The sequence below is a fragment of the Neoarius graeffei genome, chromosome 27 (assembly GCF_027579695.1).
Source record: "Neoarius graeffei isolate fNeoGra1 chromosome 27, fNeoGra1.pri, whole genome shotgun sequence".
Classification (NCBI taxonomy): domain Eukaryota; kingdom Metazoa; phylum Chordata; class Actinopteri; order Siluriformes; family Ariidae; genus Neoarius; species Neoarius graeffei.
In genome coordinates this window covers 8,577,113-8,595,160 of record NC_083595.1, presented here as the reverse complement: position 1 = coordinate 8,595,160, position 18,048 = coordinate 8,577,113, and the positions used below count along the sequence as shown (strand labels likewise).

The following is an 18,048-nucleotide window of genomic DNA, read 5'->3' as shown; positions in this document are numbered from 1 at the left end:
GGCCTAGCCAGTCTCCAGATCTCAACCCCATAGAAAATCTTTGGAGGGAGTTGAAAGTCGGTGTTGCCCAGCGACAGCCCCAAAACATCACTGCTCTAGAGGAGATCTGCATGGAGGAATGGGCCAAAATACCAGCAACAGTGTGTGAAAACCTTGTGAAGACTTACAGAAAACGTTTGACGTCTGTCATTACCAACAAAGGGTATATAACAAAGTACTGAGATGAACTTTTGTTATTGACCAAATACTTATTTTCCACCATAATTTGCAAATAAATTCTTTAAAAATCAATGTGATTTTCTGGATTTTTTTTTCCTCATTCTGTCTCTCATAGTTAAAGTGTACCTATGATGACAATTACAGGCCTCTCTTGTCTTTTTTAAGTGGGAGAACTTGCACAATTGGTGACTGACTAAATACTTTTTTGCCCCACTGTATAAAGTAACTTTCATTAAAAAAAAAAGTCCGCGTAATGTTGGAGTTTTGAAGCAGTGGTTGATGCAATAGGAACGTGAAAACATTCATGCTAATTTTATACCTAATCAATATTCAAATACATTCAGATCCTACTCAGTCATTGAAACGCAAACTCCGTTTTAAAGGCATTTCTTGTTAAATGATATTCAACAAACACCCAGTAACTGTGACCTGGAATCGTTAATGGATGCCAATAATCAATGTATTGACAATTTCAGGGCCAGAAAAACTTCAATCCAAGCCTGAATCCAGTGCAAGGGTGATATTACAAACGCCAGTTTCTCAAAGGGATCTTTGATGATTACCGGGCCGGAAATACTTTACAGATGTCACCTGCCTGGCGCAGTGTGCAATTCTTTATGCTTCCTGAATGCTCAGATTGTTAAACGTATCCCAGTGAAGGTTTAGTCCATGGCAGAGAGGGTTTGGGGTGTGTGTGTGTGTGTGTGTGTGTGTGTGTGTTCAGCACTTCTGATTCAGGACTCGTAGCAGTTAAAAGGCTTTTCTGGTTTGGCTCCGGCATCAACACGAGCTTCCGAACGCTGACAAAACCGCGACCACAAAACCACCGTACAGCCTGTCAGCAGCTTCAGCTCTACAATTCCTCATTTGGGGTTTTAAATCAGTCTCAGAGACGTGGCGGTTAATTCGTGACTCGTTGTGGAGACTTGTCATGTCACATCCAAACAAACAACAAAAAAAATTATGACCTGGCGAGTGGAAAACATTCTGTTTCATATTCCTTGTTATAGAAAGCGAATGTAATTTAAAAAAAAAATAAGATTAGATTATTTAATAAACCATTTTCCTTGACTTTTTTTTTTTGCACGTTATTTGATACCACATTCAACTCTGACACACAACTTCTCAAAACACATCTATTAAGATGCATCTTGTGGTAACTGTCTTAAGAGCATAGAGACAGTATCCGAGTGTGGGCGGGGCTTAGGGCTAGTAAAAGGAAAGGCAGTGCAATAACAATAAAAGTTTGTGATGGACAAAGAAATACAGCTTGGCTTCATCTCGTGTGTGTGTGTGAGAGACAAAGGTCGACTTGGTGGACAGTGTGTGTATTGTTCACACTGAGGAACTACTGAGGCGGTCCAGATTAAACATTACCTTTTATTTGATCACAATTCAAACGGATTACACACCGTTGAACAACTCCAGGACCGGGAAGTGTTTTTAAAGGAGCAGTTCGACAAAAAAAAATTAAACGTACACATTTGTCCAGACGGGCGGCACGGTGGTGTAGTGGTTAGCGCTGTCGCCTCACAGCAAGAAGGTCCTGGGTTCGAGCCCCGTGGCCGGCGAGGGCCTTTCTGTGTGGAGTTTGCATGTTCTCCCCGTGTCCGCGTGGGTTTCCTCCGGGTGCTCCGGTTTCCCCCACAGTCCAAAGACATGCAGGTTAGGTTAACTGGTGACTCTAAATTGAGCGTAGGTGTGAATGTGAGTGTGAATGGTTGTCTGTGTCTATGTGTCAGCCCTGTGATGACCTGGTGACTTGTCCAGGGTGTACCCCGCCTTTCGCCCGTAGTCAGCTGGGATAGGCTCCAGCTTGCCTGCGACCCTGTAGAAGGATAAAGCGGCTAGAGATAATGAGATGAGATGAGACATTTGTCCAGTTTATGCCTCGGTCACAACCGGCCGTACGTGCTCCTACGGCCGGTCTACGTGCAAAAAATGCAAGAAACGCACGGAGGGCGCGCGTGTGACGTGCTGATTTTCGAGCCGCAGACGGGCCGCAGAGGTTCTTTGTCATGTCAAACAAACTCTACGGGCGCTTACGTTTTTTTTCAGGTTGCAAGACAAACTTACAGCCGACGTACGTCTTTCTCCACGAACAAAAAAAACGCAGCGATTTGGGAAACGCCAAAAATCGCACGGCCAAAAGATCGTATATCCGGTTGTGACCTCGGCTTTAGATGTAATCATTCAGCTGAGGCATGTTTCGTGTTCAATGTTGGCCTCCTTAGTTTTTTTTTTTTTTTTTCCCCTCCATACAACTATCTGTGTCAAACCATATCGAGTTGTGACTTACTGAAACCGAAACCGTGTGCTAACAGCACTGCAACAACGTGGTCCAGCTTAGCAATGGCGGCCATCTTGGACAACCGGAATCACTTAGTCTAGCTCCACCCCCTTAGACTTAATTGCGTAAATCCAGTTTCTTTCTACTGTTTTGCAAAATCCTTTTAATTGTCGTAAGTGAATTTAACGACACGTCTGTGTCGGAACGGAAAAGATTTTCGTTCAGGTTACTTCTTAGCTACGTTAGTCTGGTAGCTTGAGTGCGGAGAACGAAAGCAGCAAAATCTGACGACAAACAAGCACGCCTCCACTGATCAGCTATGTTTGAGTCAATAAGGAAACCTTTCATTTTAAGCTAGAAGGTGCCTTTAATAAATATTGGCACCCTGCTGAAAATGCGTTGAGTGTCACGTCACTGTTGAAATCTTGAATCTGACCGGTTTGGAGGTGTTGGTTAATTTTCTAGTATAACGGCATGTTCTAGAACAGGGTTTTTCAAAGTGTGGGAGAGTCAGCCCCCCTTCAAGGCCAATTTATGCTGACAACCCAGTCCTCGCAGACGGTGTCGCAGACGGCGTCTGTGTAGCCCCCCCACCTTCGCAGACGCTCTGCGCGCACCTCCCAAAAATTGTGACCACCGCAGAAGCCTCGCAGACAGCGTCGCAGACAAGAGGGCTCTGATTGGTCCACTCTACATCCGCTGTACACGCACTTCCGCTTCCCTACTTTCCCGGTTTGTTTTGTTTTCACAACCGCCATTTTTAAAAACACGAGCGAAGATGGAGCAGCACGAAGAGCGGTTGATTGAGGAAGTGAGGAAGTACGGACATCTATATGACTCCAGTTCTAGTCATTATAAGTAACCGGAGGATAAACACTCCACTAACCACACCCACCAACTACTCCTAGCGACTTCACGCCCCCTTGCGTTGTGGCAGTGAATAACATCGCGCACGCCTATTACTCCCCGCTCAACGATAAATTACAACTGTCTGCGAAAAGCTATCTGCGAAAGCCTTGTCGCAAGAGCATGCAGAGGCCTTCAGAGAGCAAATAAACAACAGCGCCCCCCCTTTACAATTTTTGTTGTTGCTATACTTAATGTTCCGTTCGTATTTTAAAAAAATGGTTGTTGTACACATTTTTATTTTTTTCTTTTACACATTTTAAACATCTGTGCTTTTTGAAAACATCTTTTTTTCCACATTTAAAACACATGAGCTTTATTAAAACCTCTTTTTTACACATTTTAAACATCTCATAGCATCGTTAGCTAGCACCTCTTGGCAGACAACACACTGTGGCAGTGGAGCATCTTCAGATCCAGTCCATGAAAATCCAAACTTTAAATAATCGTGGTCATACTTCCTCCTTTTTTTTGCTTGGCCCAGACTCTGTCTCCTCACTCACTGTAGCTTTAGGTACGAAAAATCGATCCATTTTGTCTCTGGCAAAGGCTAGCTGAAGTTCGCTAAATGTCCGCAATAGTAACTTATTCTGGTTTATTTTTCCTCACGTTGCACCCCCCCTGAAGAACTCTGGCGCCCCCTAGGGGAGGTGCGCCCCACACTTTGAAAAGCCCTGTTCTAGAACATTCTACTCTCATAGGTTTATTAATTCAGTCGTCCTGATATGTTGTTATTTCAATATTAACAGCTCATTCACGGGAACTTGGATCTCATCTCATTATCTCTAGCCGCTTTATCCTGTTCTACAGGGTCGCAGGCAAGCTGGAGCCTATCCCAGCTGACTACGGGCGAAAGGCGGGGTACACCCTGGACAAGTCGCCAGGTCATCACAGGGCTGACACATAGACACAGACAACCATTCACACTCACATTCACACCTACGCTCAATTTAGAGTCACCAGTTAACCTAACCTGCATGTCTTTGGACTGTGGGGGAAACCGGAGCACCCGGAGGAAACCCACGCGGACACGGGGAGAACATGCAAACTCCGCACAGAAAGGCCCTCGCCGGCCACGGGGCTCGAACCCGGACCTTCTTGCTGTGAGGCGACAGCGCTAACCACTACACCACCGTGCCGCCGGGAACTTGGATGATGAGTATAATTCTAATTGAAGGCTAATGATAGATCTAAGATAAACAAACATCTTGAGTGACTCAAATGTAATTGATTTTCAAGAGGGCGAGAGAAACCGGTGTTTTAGTAATAAGTGATTTGTTTTGTGGCTGTTTTGACAAAATTAAATGTAGCGATAAACCGATAAAAAGCATGATGTGTCATACATTAATTGATATTGTAATGATTGGTATATTCATGTGTAAAAGGAATTAAGCGCTTCAGGGTATGCTGTTTGAGGAAATTCATCAACCTCGGCATGACAACGTTAACGTTTGTTGCGTTATCACACCACGCCGTCGAGGATTATTTAATTATATTCCTTACTTATTACGGATAATGAACTGGTTAGGTAATACAATAAAGTGAGTAGTGACTAAAAGGACATGCCAAAGACAGCAAAGAAGGAGAGGATGGGAGGAGGACTCGTTATAGACAGTAGTGTCAGTTATGAGCAAGAAAGAGAGAGAATGAATGAATAGAGACACTGCAGTGTCCTACTTTTCCGGCTGAGTCACCGACACGCCCTGATCCTTATTTATGTGTGTGTGTGTCTACTCTATCTGTACATGTGGGTTATAGATAAGTAACATTTTAGCTTAAAGTGCGCATCACGGGTAAATTCAGGAGCAAGATCAATGTAATTCTCCTATTTTATATTACTGTAAACTTTGGTCAAATATCTGTCACATTTTGCATTTTGTGCAATTTTTTTTACCTTGCGCAATATGGAATCAATTTTGTGCCAAAATGTTCATACAATACTTTCGAAATATCAAACGAAAACTACAAATCAAAATACAAAAAAAGAACAAAAAGTAAATTTTTTTAGACTGGCAAACAAATTATTCGTGTAATCGTGCAAAATATCAGTCTATTACTCTTCAGAAACCTTTTATTTTTGTTCCGCGTCTTTCTCAGTTTTGTTTGACGTAATTTATTTTGGTTGCGATTCCAGCTTTCTCGTTTGCGCTCCCTGACTTTTTGCTTGCAGTTTTGGCACAAACTTCACGTGTGGGTGGGCTGTCCAGGAATGCATTCCCATTGGCTAACTTGTGTTTGACTGACAGCTACGCTCAGCCATTCCCTACTCGGATTCTGGCGGACTGTTTGACGAGTCACCAATCCATTGATGGTAAACAAGGATGGAGTGGACTTCAGTGGCGACTATGATATTGAATTAATTCAACAAAGTGTAAATTCAATATCATAGTCGCCACTGAAGTCCACTCCAACCTTGTTTACCGTCAATGGATCGGTCACTCATCAAACAGTCCGCCAGAATCCGAGTAGGGAATGGCTGAGCGTAGCTGTCAGTCAAACACAAGTTAGCCAATGGGAATGCATTCCTGGACAGCCCGCCCACACGGGAAGTTTGTGCCAAAACTGCAAGCAAAAAGTCAGGGAGCGCAAACGAGAAAGCTGGAATCGCAACCAAAATAAATTACGTCAAACAAAACCGAGAAAGACGCGGAACAAAAATAAAAGGTTTCTGAAGAGTAATAGACTGATATTTTGCACGATTACACGAATAATTTGTTTGCCAGTCTAAAAAAATTGACCTTTTTTTCTTTTTTTGTATTTTGATTTGTCGTTTTCGTTTGATATTTCAAAAGTATTCTATGAACATTTTGGCACAAAATTGATTCCATAGCGCAATACCAGAAAAATTCAGTTGAAATCAAGCCATTTGAGGTGAATTGGTCCGCCTCTGAAAAAACTTGGCATTTGGATTTCCTGGAAAACATTGATTTTCGTGACGTCGCGTGCGGGACGCCTCCCTCTGAATCCTACATCAGCGCTGGTTTGTTTATGAGAAAACGACCTGGTGGTTTTCTGCAAATTTCTTCAATGTTATCGCGTAATTTATTACAATGGTGAACAGATGTATCGTAGGAGGGTGTAGCAACACCAATCTCGATGGGATTAGTACTCATTGTTTTCCAAAAGACCGGACAATGAGAGAGAAATGGGAGCGCTTCGTGCGAGGCACCCGGAAAAAGCCGAGGACCAAGCAGAGCCGAGAAAAAGACCAAGCAAATCGGCAATTCACAGGTTGCCAGGGTAAGAAATAAGAGAGACTATACTCTAAATTAGGTGTTTGTGTGGTACACGGATAATGTTTGTTATTTATTGACGCACACAAAAGTAAACAACATGAAAACACTGGGCGATAATGCACTTACTTCACATGTATCAAGGGATGTGCGTGTCAAGGCTTGAGATCTTGGGACCTGTCAAACACATTAAATGTATATACAACCCTAATATTTTAAGTTCGTTTCTTAGACAAGGATATTTTTTTAAGCTTGTTACCTTGTTAACAGTTTCGGCGAGACTCTCCCGCCTTCTTCAGAAACAGTCCCCAGATGTCGAGTGGTGACGTGCCTTATCAGCTGATGTTGCGTGCAGGAGGCGTGAACGTCCCGCCCAATTTGACAGGTAGTCCACGCCTCCTGCTGTCAGGTCGCTCCTCCAGGACGGCGCTCCAGGTGTGCGACAGCGCGTACGCTCCCTCGTCCCGGTTCATCGTCCTCTGCGCCCGCTTGCGTATCTCCACTGCCTCTAAAATCCAACGCTGGAATCTATTTTCTTCAGCGCGAATGACTCTGGCCTCTTCCCAATTCATTATGTGATTTTGCCGTTTGCAGTGGTCTGAAATGGCTGATTTTAGGTTTTCTTGGTGTGCTTTTTCTTTTTCGGATCTTGTGAGTCTTCTTGTTGTTTCTTTTTCACATTCTAATTGGTGTTCTTTCCTTCGAGTATGGAAGCATCTGCCCGTTTCACCAATATAGACTTTATTACATGAACGGCAAGGGATTTCATAGATGACGTTGCATTTATTGTCCAGTTGTATTTTGTCTTTGGGGTGAACTAGCAGCTGTCGGAGGTTCTTGTATGGTTTGACCGGGGTGTTGATGTGGTATTTCCTCATGGATCGTTGGATGCGTTCTGTGACTCCTTTTATGTACGGTAGTGTGACAAAGCCCCGGTTTGTTTTTTCGGTGTTTTTTCTTGTTTGTTTATTTTCTTTTATTTGTGTCTGTAATTTCCCTTTCCGAATTGCCCACGGTGGATATTGGCAGTTTTTTAATGCCTGTTGGATGTGTTGTTCCTCCTCCTGTCTGTCTTTCTCCTCCGTGATGTTCTGTGTTCGGTCGTATAGTGTTCTGATTACTGACATTTTGTGTGCGATGGGATGTTCAGATGTCCAGAGAAGATACTGGTCGGTGTGTGTAGGTTTTCTGTATGTTGTAATTCTAATGTTCCCTTCTTCTGTGTGGTGTATTTTTAAGTCCAAAAAAGCTATTGTCTTGTCCGTTTCCTCTTCGTGTGTGAATTTGATGTTGCCTGTCTTGTCTATGGAGTTTAAATGATCCGTGAGTTGTTGTGTGTGGCCTGTTTTGGTTATTTCAAGAATGTCATCAACATATCTTTTCCAGAAGATAGGTTTGCAGTCATCCGGTGCTGTTTCTATGGCTCGGGTTTCCAGATCCTCCATAAAAAAAGGCAAAAACTCAAAACAACTGGCGAAAGAATTAAAGGAAATCAAGATAAAAAAGGATGAAATGTTTGTATCGCATGACGTCATATCCCTCTTTACAAAAACACCGGTCACAAACACTCTCAACATAGTAGAAAACCGGTTAAAAGCAGACAGAACCCTGAAAAAACACACAAAACTTACAGTACAGGACATAACAAAACTATTACATTTCATTTCCACTTCCACATTTTTCCAATTTAGAGGCACAATCTATAGACAAAAAGAGGGATTTGCAATGGGGGACCCGCTATCTGCCATTCTATGTAACTTTTTTATGGAGGATCTGGAAACCCGAGCCATAGAAACAGCACCGGATGACTGCAAACCTATCTTCTGGAAAAGATACGTTGATGACATTCTTGAAATAACCAAAACAGGCCACACACAACAACTCACGGATCATTTAAACTCCATAGACAAGACAGGCAACATCAAATTCACACACGAAGAGGAAACGGACAAGACAATAGCTTTTTTGGACTTAAAAATACACCACACAGAAGAAGGGAACATCAGAATTACAACATACAGAAAACCTACACACACCGACCAATATCTTCTCTGGACATCTGAACATCCCATCGCACACAAAATGTCAGTAATCAGAACACTATACGACCGAACACAGAACATCACGGAGGAGAAAGACAGACAGGAGGAGGAACAACACATCCAACAGGCATTAAAAAACTGCCAATATCCACCGTGGGCAATTCGAAAAGGGAAATTACAGACACAAATAAAAGAAAATAAACAAACAAGAAAAAACGCCGAAAAAACAAACCGGGGCTTTGTCACACTACCGTACATAAAAGGAGTCACAGAACGCATCCAACGATCCATGAGGAAATACCACATCAACACCCCGGTCAAACCATACAAGAACCTCCGACAGCTGCTAGTTCACCCCAAAGACAAAATACAACTGGACAATAAATGCAACGTCATCTATGAAATCCCTTGCCGTTCATGTAATAAAGTCTATATTGGTGAAACGGGCAGATGCTTCCATACTCGAAGGAAAGAACACCAATTAGAATGTGAAAAAGAAACAACAAGAAGACTCACAAGATCCGAAAAAGAAAAAGCACACCAAGAAAACCTAAAATCAGCCATTTCAGACCACTGCAAACGGCAAAATCACATAATGAATTGGGAAGAGGCCAGAGTCATTCGCGCTGAAGAAAATAGATTCCAGCGTTGGATTTTAGAGGCAGTGGAGATACGCAAGCGGGCGCAGAGGACGATGAACCGGGACGAGGGAGCGTACGCGCTGTCGCACACCTGGAGCGCCGTCCTGGAGGAGCGACCTGACAGCAGGAGGCGTGGACTACCTGTCAAATTGGGCGGGACGTTCACGCCTCCTGCACGCAACATCAGCTGATAAGGCACGTCACCACTCGACATCTGGGGACTGTTTCTGAAGAAGGCGGGAGAGTCTCGCCGAAACTGTTAACAAGGTAACAAGCTTAAAAAATATCCTTGTCTAAGAAACGAACTTAAAATATTTGTAATAGTTAGACATAATGAACATCCACTACGTATATACAACCCTGCTTAGCCGATTCCATGTGTGTAGCTTATGAAATGAAATGTATAAATACATAATAGTAATTAGAAAAAATATGATTGATGTAACAATAGATAGATGAGCACTGATGCATGAATCCATGGGTTTAGAAGTTCAGGCGACAATTCCATATTTCAATGCAAAATCGCTCGCTGCTAAACTTGGTCTACACAGGCTGTGCACTGAACCCATGCAAGCTCTCGCAGCCTGCTGGCGGTTCCGCACGTGACGTCACGAATCTGGCTCCAGACTCCCTTGGGATTTTTCCAGACGCGTTTTGTTATTTTATTTTTTTCTGCTGTAGACAGATGGCCTTGTGCAAAATTACGCTTCTGGATGAGTGTGTAAAGGGACATACTTTCATATTAAAAAAAAAAAACAAAACGAAATTGGTCCAGGATATGCCCTTTAAGCTTTAATTTTCAAACGGAAACCATTTATGTGCTCAGCAACAGCAAAGAACAGATTCTAGCTATAATATAAAACTAGCTAATAACAAAGCTAAGGGCCCGTTTACACGAGGACGCTGTTGGGTAAAAATGACTAAATATTTTATCGGAAGTGCCTTTCGTCTACACGGGGACGGCGTTTCCGAGGCTGAAAAACGGAAAAAATTGAAAACGCCTTCCAGAGTGGATAAGTTAAAAACAGCCCCCGTTGCATATCCGTCTAAACTACCCAATACGCCAAACTCTGCTCGGATCTGCTCACGTCGGGTACGCGTTTACGTCATACATATGTCATATACTGCACATGCCAGCCCAGGAAGTAAGAAAGTAAGTAAAAAAGTAAGAGCATGTCTGATTACATCGATCCAACGGACCTTCAAGCTGCTCTGGCAGCTTTAATAAACGTCCAGGAGTCCTTCGAGCATCTATACCGAATCTGCACATATACCGTTAATGAACAGAGGCGGGTATAGCATGCTCTTATTTTTTTACTTACCATAGCCAGAGTAGTCAAAGTTTTCGCGGCGCAGATGTGCAGATCAGACAAGACGGAAGACGTTGCGCATGCGTGCAGACATAGCGGAGGTCTTTCACAGCACCACCTAGCCGCCTGGCATGCACATCCAATTGAATTCCACACATTTATGCGTCACCGTATAGACGCAGATTTCCTCCTTGAAAACGGTCGTGTAGACGTGGAAAAAAGCGAGAACAAAAACGGACTTTTGCGTTTTGTTTCAGACCGTCCCCGTGTAAAGTGGGCCTAAATAGCATAATGAAGCTGTCGAGTGTTTTCACCAGAAAATAAAAACGTACTGGTGGTCAAAACAAGACGGCTGCGTCAAGAATATCAGCATTTACCTCAGATATGGTGTTACATTGGCTAAAATTACACTCTAACTAAAGTTAGCATTGTTTTAAACTTCTGCTTCTGCCATATTAGAACTTGGCTCTTGGTTTTGTTTTTTTGTTTGTTTGTTTTTAAACTTCAGTGACGTTGTCAGTACCAGAAAGATGTGTGAGGTCAGGTTCGTGAAAACTTTCGATGTCCTGTCAGCCTGGCAAGTTAGCTACAAAGCTAGGTGTTAGCATAATCACAGTTCTTAGCTTGCTAGTTTTACTTTGTTTCCGTGAGAGGCATCAGTGCACAAAGTAAACATTCCCAACATATTTAGCATGTTCAGTGCTTAACTTTCAGAAAAGAAAACAGGAGCTGTGCTCTTTTTTCCATTTTTTTTTTCTCTCGTTTTTTTTCCACTAGCTGTTCCATTTGGATTGTTGTTGAATTTTTACTGTGTGCTTCAGACTGGAAACATGAAAACGCTGAACAAAAGTAAGGACAAGAAATTCTGTAACAGAATGTGTCCTTTTTTACATCAGCAGTTAGGCGTTTTGTTTGTTTGTTTGTTTTAAATTCCTTATTGTACCCCTGCTCCAAAGGAGGGGAGGTATACTGGTTTACCTCTGTCTGTCCGTCCGAAACACACTTTTTCTCAGCAACCACAAATCATAACTATTTAGTATCAAACTTCAGCTTGGGGTTCTATATCATGTATATTGTTTTCAGGTCTATCACACGTCAACTTCCTGTTTACCAACTGAATGTATTTACGAAACATAGCGTGGATTTACGAACGTTTTCCTAACACTTTTCTCAGCAACTACAAATCACAACTGCTTGATATTTGGTACGGAGCTTCAGCTTGGGGTTCTATACTGTGTATACCGTTTTCAGGTCTGTCGCACATCGACTTCCTGTTTACTGACTGAATGTATTTACAAAATTTTCCTAACACTTTTCTCAGCAACTACAAATCACAACTGCTTGAGATTTGGTACCAAGCGTCAGCTTGGGGTTCTATACCGTGTATACCGTTTTCAGGTCTGTCGCACATCGACTTCCTGCTTACCGACTGAATGTACAAAATTTTCCTAACACTTTTCTCAGCAACTACAAATCTTGACTGCTTGATATTTGGTACGGAGCTTCAGCTTGGGGTTCTATACCGTGTATACCGTTTTCAGGTCTGTTGCACATCGACTTCCTGTTTACCGACTGAATGTATTTATGAAACACACAGGGTGTTTTTTTTTTTTTTTTTTTTAAGATATTTTTTGGGCTTTTTTCACCTTTATTGGATAGGACAGTGTAGAGACAGGAAATGAGCGGGAGAGAGAGAGACAGGGAGGGATTGGGAAATGACCTCGGGTCGGAATCGAACCCGGGTCCCCGGATTTATGGTATGGCGCCTTATCCATCTGAGCCACGACGCCCCCGCACAGGGTGGATTTTGATGCTATTTCAAAATGACAGTTGACCAGGATGCTATTTGAAATCCCTGGGGGGAGACACTGCTCTTTACTTATTTCAGGGTTCATTATTTGTTGAAGTCAACATTCATAACAAGTGTCCTGTTCCTTTGATTGCTTGCATTCTGATCTAAGCGAGAGCGGCGGGATACGCGAGCAGTAGCTCACAGTTGATCTTGTTTATTAATGAATCGCACTGTCAGCCCTGTGATGACCTGGCGACTTGTCCAGGGTGTACCCCGCTTTTCGCCCGTAGTCAGCTGGGATAGGCTCCAGCTTGCCTGCGACCCTGTAGAACAGGATAAAGCGGCTAGAGATAATGAGATGAGATGAATCTCACATAATTAAAAAAAAATATATATATATATATATATATATATATATATATATATATATATATATATATATATATGAGTGATTCCACGCTTATGGGTACTGAAATGGGGACATGAACTTATTCACCTAAAACCATTTCTTTTTTTACCATCAGGTCACAAAACATGTAATCTTTAATGAATGATATGTTAAAAGATAACTTTAATTTTCTGAGATGTAATAAAAACATATTTATATGCCAAAGTCAAGCCTATGAGTTCCAAAATGATGCCTGTTACATTACTTCTGTTACGATTGTCCATCTCGCATCTGTTACAAATTAATTACAATCTAGCTCTATACCATGTTAATCTTATTGAAAGAATGTGTATGTTTATTCTACTACACATGTTTATTAATTATATTTGCTAAAACATCACCTTCCTATGTTTCAAAAAGTAATTCTACATTGTTAAAATTGAGAATCTATATGTCCACAACACTTCTGTTACGTTCTGACTTTGGCATATAAATATGTTTTTATTACATCTCAGAAAAGTTCAAGTTATCTTTTAACATATCATTCATTAAAGATTACATGTTTTGTGACCTGATGGTAAAAAAAAAAAGAAATGGTTTCAGGTGAATTTTTAAAAATAAGTTCATGTCCCCATTTCAGTACCCATAAGCGTGGAATCACTCATATATATCTCACATTTAACTATTTCTAGAAGTTAATAAGACAAAAATAAAACCTTGCAGCTTGCTATGGAGCCGAGAAACAAAGTTCTGACACTGGAGACTCCTTACTTAAATGCAAAAGCAGAAAGATTGACCATGGGAACGGTTGTGCACTCGTTTTTCTTTTAGTGTGTGTATAGTATATATATATATATTTGGTATACAAGTTTAATCTAATTTAATTAGTAATGAGGCTCATGTGTCAGAGCTTTAATAAAGTCCAGCTGGAGTGTGTGTGTGGGTGGTAGATGTGTGATTGCAACAGTTACAAATTAAACACATAATGAAGTAGTAAATACTGACCTTTAATTCTACTTGTGAAAACACACACACACAAACTAGTGCCCTTTAATGTGCGACACACTGGGGCTGTCCTACGAGCAGACTCGCGCTCTGATTGGTCAGCACTCAAAGGAAATGGGTCGGGTTTTAGGAGGTCACGTGCTGCCTTTAGCTTCTCTCACAGCGCAGCGGATTCTCACTCGCGCTAGTGCGCGCGCACACACAGACACATACGCGCGCGCTTGCTTTTACATTCACACGCACCGGTAGCGAGCTCGCGCGCGGCTTCAGCTCCAGCTCTCGCGCTCGGGACTGCGCGCGTGGAAGGAAGGAAGTGGCTCGGATGCGCGTGCGGCCGTGAAGCCCGGAGGCGCGGTGCAGTCTGGGAAAGCGGGCATGCCTGTTTAACGCGCACACTGAAGCACGCGCGCACACAGGTGGGTCGCTTAATGTTTCCCGTTAGCGGAGCTCGCGCACGCTTTTGTGTTGCAGTTTGATTCATTCAACCAGAGAGGTCTGCACGCATGCGCTTTGCTCTTATTGTGCACGTGCATGCGTGCGCTGTCCGTTTGCAGTTTTTTTTTTTTTTTTTAGAGCGACAGACCTGGATGACCTATTGTGAGTTGTCGGTTTGTTCTTTCCCGGTATTGTTGTTGGGGTGTGGAGCTGCGGCTCAGCCTCTACTCCACTCCGCTATTCATAGGGTTTTATTTAAAGAAAGGGTAGATGGGCGGGGCGCACGCGGAATCTGGAGGCGGGGCGACTGCGCGCGCGAACAAAAAAAAGAAAACCCTGCGAGTGACCTAAAAGTTTCTCAAATGGCGGCCTGGGTGGACCGATACGATCCGATACAACACGGTACGATACGATTGTGTGTGTGTGTCAAGTTCGGAGTGAGTAGCCTTTGTTGCTGTCGTCACACGCGCTAAGCTTGTGCACGTGACGCATTTGTTTACTCGCGCGCGTGTTCTCGGTTTCCGTCAGTAAACTGGAACCGCCAATCAAACGCGTCTTCAGCTGGAGGGAAAAACAAACAAACAAGGGCAGTCAGCACTGTGGTCATGTGTTCCTCCTGCTGGCCGGAAGTGTGAGGGGAAACTTCTTGCTCCTCTGGACACTAACGTAACTGTATATTTTATTTGTTTATTTTAAGTAGGGCGGCGACAATTATCGACACTTTAACAATCTTTTGGTTGTTACAAAACTAGAGAAGACTTTCAATACGTAAATTGTGCATGAATAATTACTCAAACTTCCACTGGGGGGGAAAAGTTGATTCCTGATTACTTAGTGTATCAGGTCACGTGACACCGTTGCACAATTATCAAGGCCTTTGTCCGGTTGTCAGCGCCGAGCCGCAATAATCGACACCTTTGTCCGGTTGTCGGCGCCGAGCCGCAATCATCGACACCTTTATTCGGTTGTCGACGCCGCAATCATCGACGCCTTTGTCCGGTTGTCGACGCCGAGCCGCAATCATCGACGCCTTTGTCCGGTTGTCGACGCCGAGCCGCAATCATCGACGCCTTTGTCCGGTTGTCGACGCCGAGCCGCAATCATCGACGCCTTTGTCCGGTTGTCGACGCTGAGCCGCAATCATCGACGCCTTTGTCCGGTTGTCGACGCTGAGCCGCAATCATCGACGCCTTTGTCCGGTTGTCGACGCCGAGCCGCAATCATCGACGCCTTTGTCCGGTTGTCGACGCCGAGCCGCAATCATCGACGCCTTTGTCCGGTTGTCGACGCCGAGCCGCAATCATCGACGCCTTTGTCCGGTTGTCGACGCCGAGCCGCAATCATCGACGCCTTTGTCCGGTTGTCGACGCCGAGCCGCAATCATCGACGCCTTTGTCCGGTTGTCGACGCCGAGCCGCAATCATCGACGCCTTTGTCCGGTTGTCGACGCCGCAATCATCGACGCCTTTGTCCGGTTGTCGACGCCGCAATCATCGACGCCTTTGTCCGGTTGTCGACGCCGCAATCATCGACGCCTTTGTCCGGTTGTCGACGCCGCAATCATCGACGCCTTTGTCCGGTTGTCGACGCCGCAATCATCGACGCCTTTGTCCGGTTGTCGACGCCGCAATCATCGACGCCTTTGTCCGGTTGTCGACGCCGCAATCATCGACGCCTTTGTCCGGTTGTCGACGCCGCAATCATCGACGCCTTTGTCCGGTTGTCGACGCCGAGCCGCAATCATCGACGCCTTTGTCCGGTTGTCGACGCCGAGCCGCAATCATCGACGCCTTTGTCCGGTTGTCGACGCCGAGCCGCAATCATCGACGCCTTTGTCCGGTTGTCGACGCCGAGCCGCAATCATCGACGCCTTTGTCCGGTTGTCGACGCCGCAATCATCGACGCCTTTGTCCGGTTGTCGACGCCGCAATCATCGACGCCTTTGTCCGGTTGTCGACGCCGCAATCATCGACGCCTTTGTCCGGTTGTCGACGCCGCAATCATCGACGCCTTTGTCCGGTTGTCGACGCCGCAATCATCGACGCCTTTGTCCGGTTGTCGACGCCGCAATCATCGACGCCTTTGTCCGGTTGTCGACGCCGAGCCGCAATCATCGACGCCTCTGTCCGGTTGTCGACGCCGAGCCGCAATCATCGACGCCTCTGTCCGGTTGTCGACGCCGAGCCGCAATCTTCGACGCCTCTGTCCGGTTGTCGGCGCCGCAGTCAATCTTCGACGCCTCTGTCCGGTTGTCGGCGCCGCAGTCAATCTTCGACGCCTCTGTCCGGTTGTCGGCGCCGCAGTCGGTCTTCGACGCCTCTGTCCGGTTGTCGGCGCCGCAGTCGGTCTTCGACGCCTCTGTCCGGTTGTCGGCGCCGCAGTCGGTCTTCGACGCCTTTGTCCGGTTGTCGGCGCCGCAGTCGGTCTTCGACGCCTTTGTCCGGTTGTCGGCGCCGCAGTCGGTCTTCGACGCCTTTGTCCGGTTGTCGGCGCCCAGATGATTATTTATTAAATAAATAAATGTGATATTAAGTTTTTATTTAAAAAAAATTTTACATAGATTTGTTTTGTCCAAAATATCTTTTATATACATACATGGATGTCGGTGTTTATGTAAATGAGGAAGTAATTCTAATGTTTGTAAACAAACGAACTGATGATGTTTAACCTGCCTCAGAAAATCTTTTTGCACTTTCTGCCTACTTTCTAAGTATTTTGGTAGATCACATTTTGTTAATCATTTGTTGTTGTTTGCACTAGTTTTTAGCTCGCTAAATGTTTGGATTCGGAGGTGTGGCATATCTTGTCTGTGATTGGCTGTTGTGTAAATCAGTCAAGCACTCTGATACTCGAAACGAAATTGCAGCTCTGAAGCCATTTAAAGAAGAAGCCTTTATTTTTGTCACGTGCACCGTGAAATTCCTCCTCTGTATTTAACCCGTCTGAAGCAGTGAACACACACCCAGAGCAGTGGGCAGCTATGCTACAGCGCCTGGGGGCGCTTCAGCCGTGATGCAGAGGGAGGGGAAAGTGCTGCTCATTCATTCAACTCCCCTCGCGTTTTTCCTGCCGGCCCTGGGAGTTGAACCCGTGACCCTTTGGGCCTAACCTTTAGGCCAAAACAACACAATAGAGTAAACAAGAGCTCTCTGGATTTTGTAAAGTTAATGAGTGTAGCTGATGTTAGCTAAAGCTCGTTTTATGCATTGTGCGATTTCAGCCATGGGTTAAGGTTATACATTCTCGCTGTACAAAATGTAAATGAAATCTGAGAATTCTGTAACAGCCCCTGTGATCACCATGTAACATTATTCTGAAGATCGTACATGTTGATCTTTTGATTACATCAGTTTGCACGATCCACATATAAAACCTTGATGTAATAAGGATTGTTTTCTGTTTATTAGCATGTGTAGCTTTACGTTTTGACCTCACCGTAATTGTATTCCCGTGAGCGTAATCATCCTGTTCCATCTTCCTCTTGGTGGATTTTAGACAAGTGTCATAGCAGCAATCGTACCGAAGATTTTAATTTAACAAAAAAACCCCACAAATGCTACACATAGCTATCGTATTTATGCACACGCAGGGCAAGATATCAAATTTGCTTTTTTCGTCATCTGAGTGTAAGAGGATACACGGGTTGTATTTTCTGAATGATTGCGCGGGACTGGGCTTGTGTCTCTCGCAGCAGCATATCGAAGCTTGAAGACGTACATGACCACGAGCGCGTTGGCACCAGCAGTTGAGTTGCGTTGGTTTATTTGTGGTCACATGGTTCATTTCA

At 44.2% G+C, this 18,048-nt stretch overlaps 1 protein-coding gene across 5 annotated transcripts in view; it reads left to right on the top strand.

Annotated features, from left to right (window-relative positions):
* Positions 1–18,048, top strand: part of add3a (adducin 3 (gamma) a) — a 212,462-nt gene that overhangs the window by 101,733 nt on the left and 92,681 nt on the right. For 2 of the 5 annotated variants that reach the window (XM_060911622.1, XM_060911618.1), the window contains exon 1: positions 13,999–14,242. The exons of 2 other annotated variants lie outside the window; for them this stretch is intronic. The gene's annotated coding sequence lies outside the window, so the exon portion shown is untranslated. Of the gene's footprint in view, positions 1–13,998; positions 14,243–14,588; positions 14,664–18,048 lie in introns of those variants that run through there. One more of the 5 variants, XM_060911621.1, reaches the window with a different exon arrangement.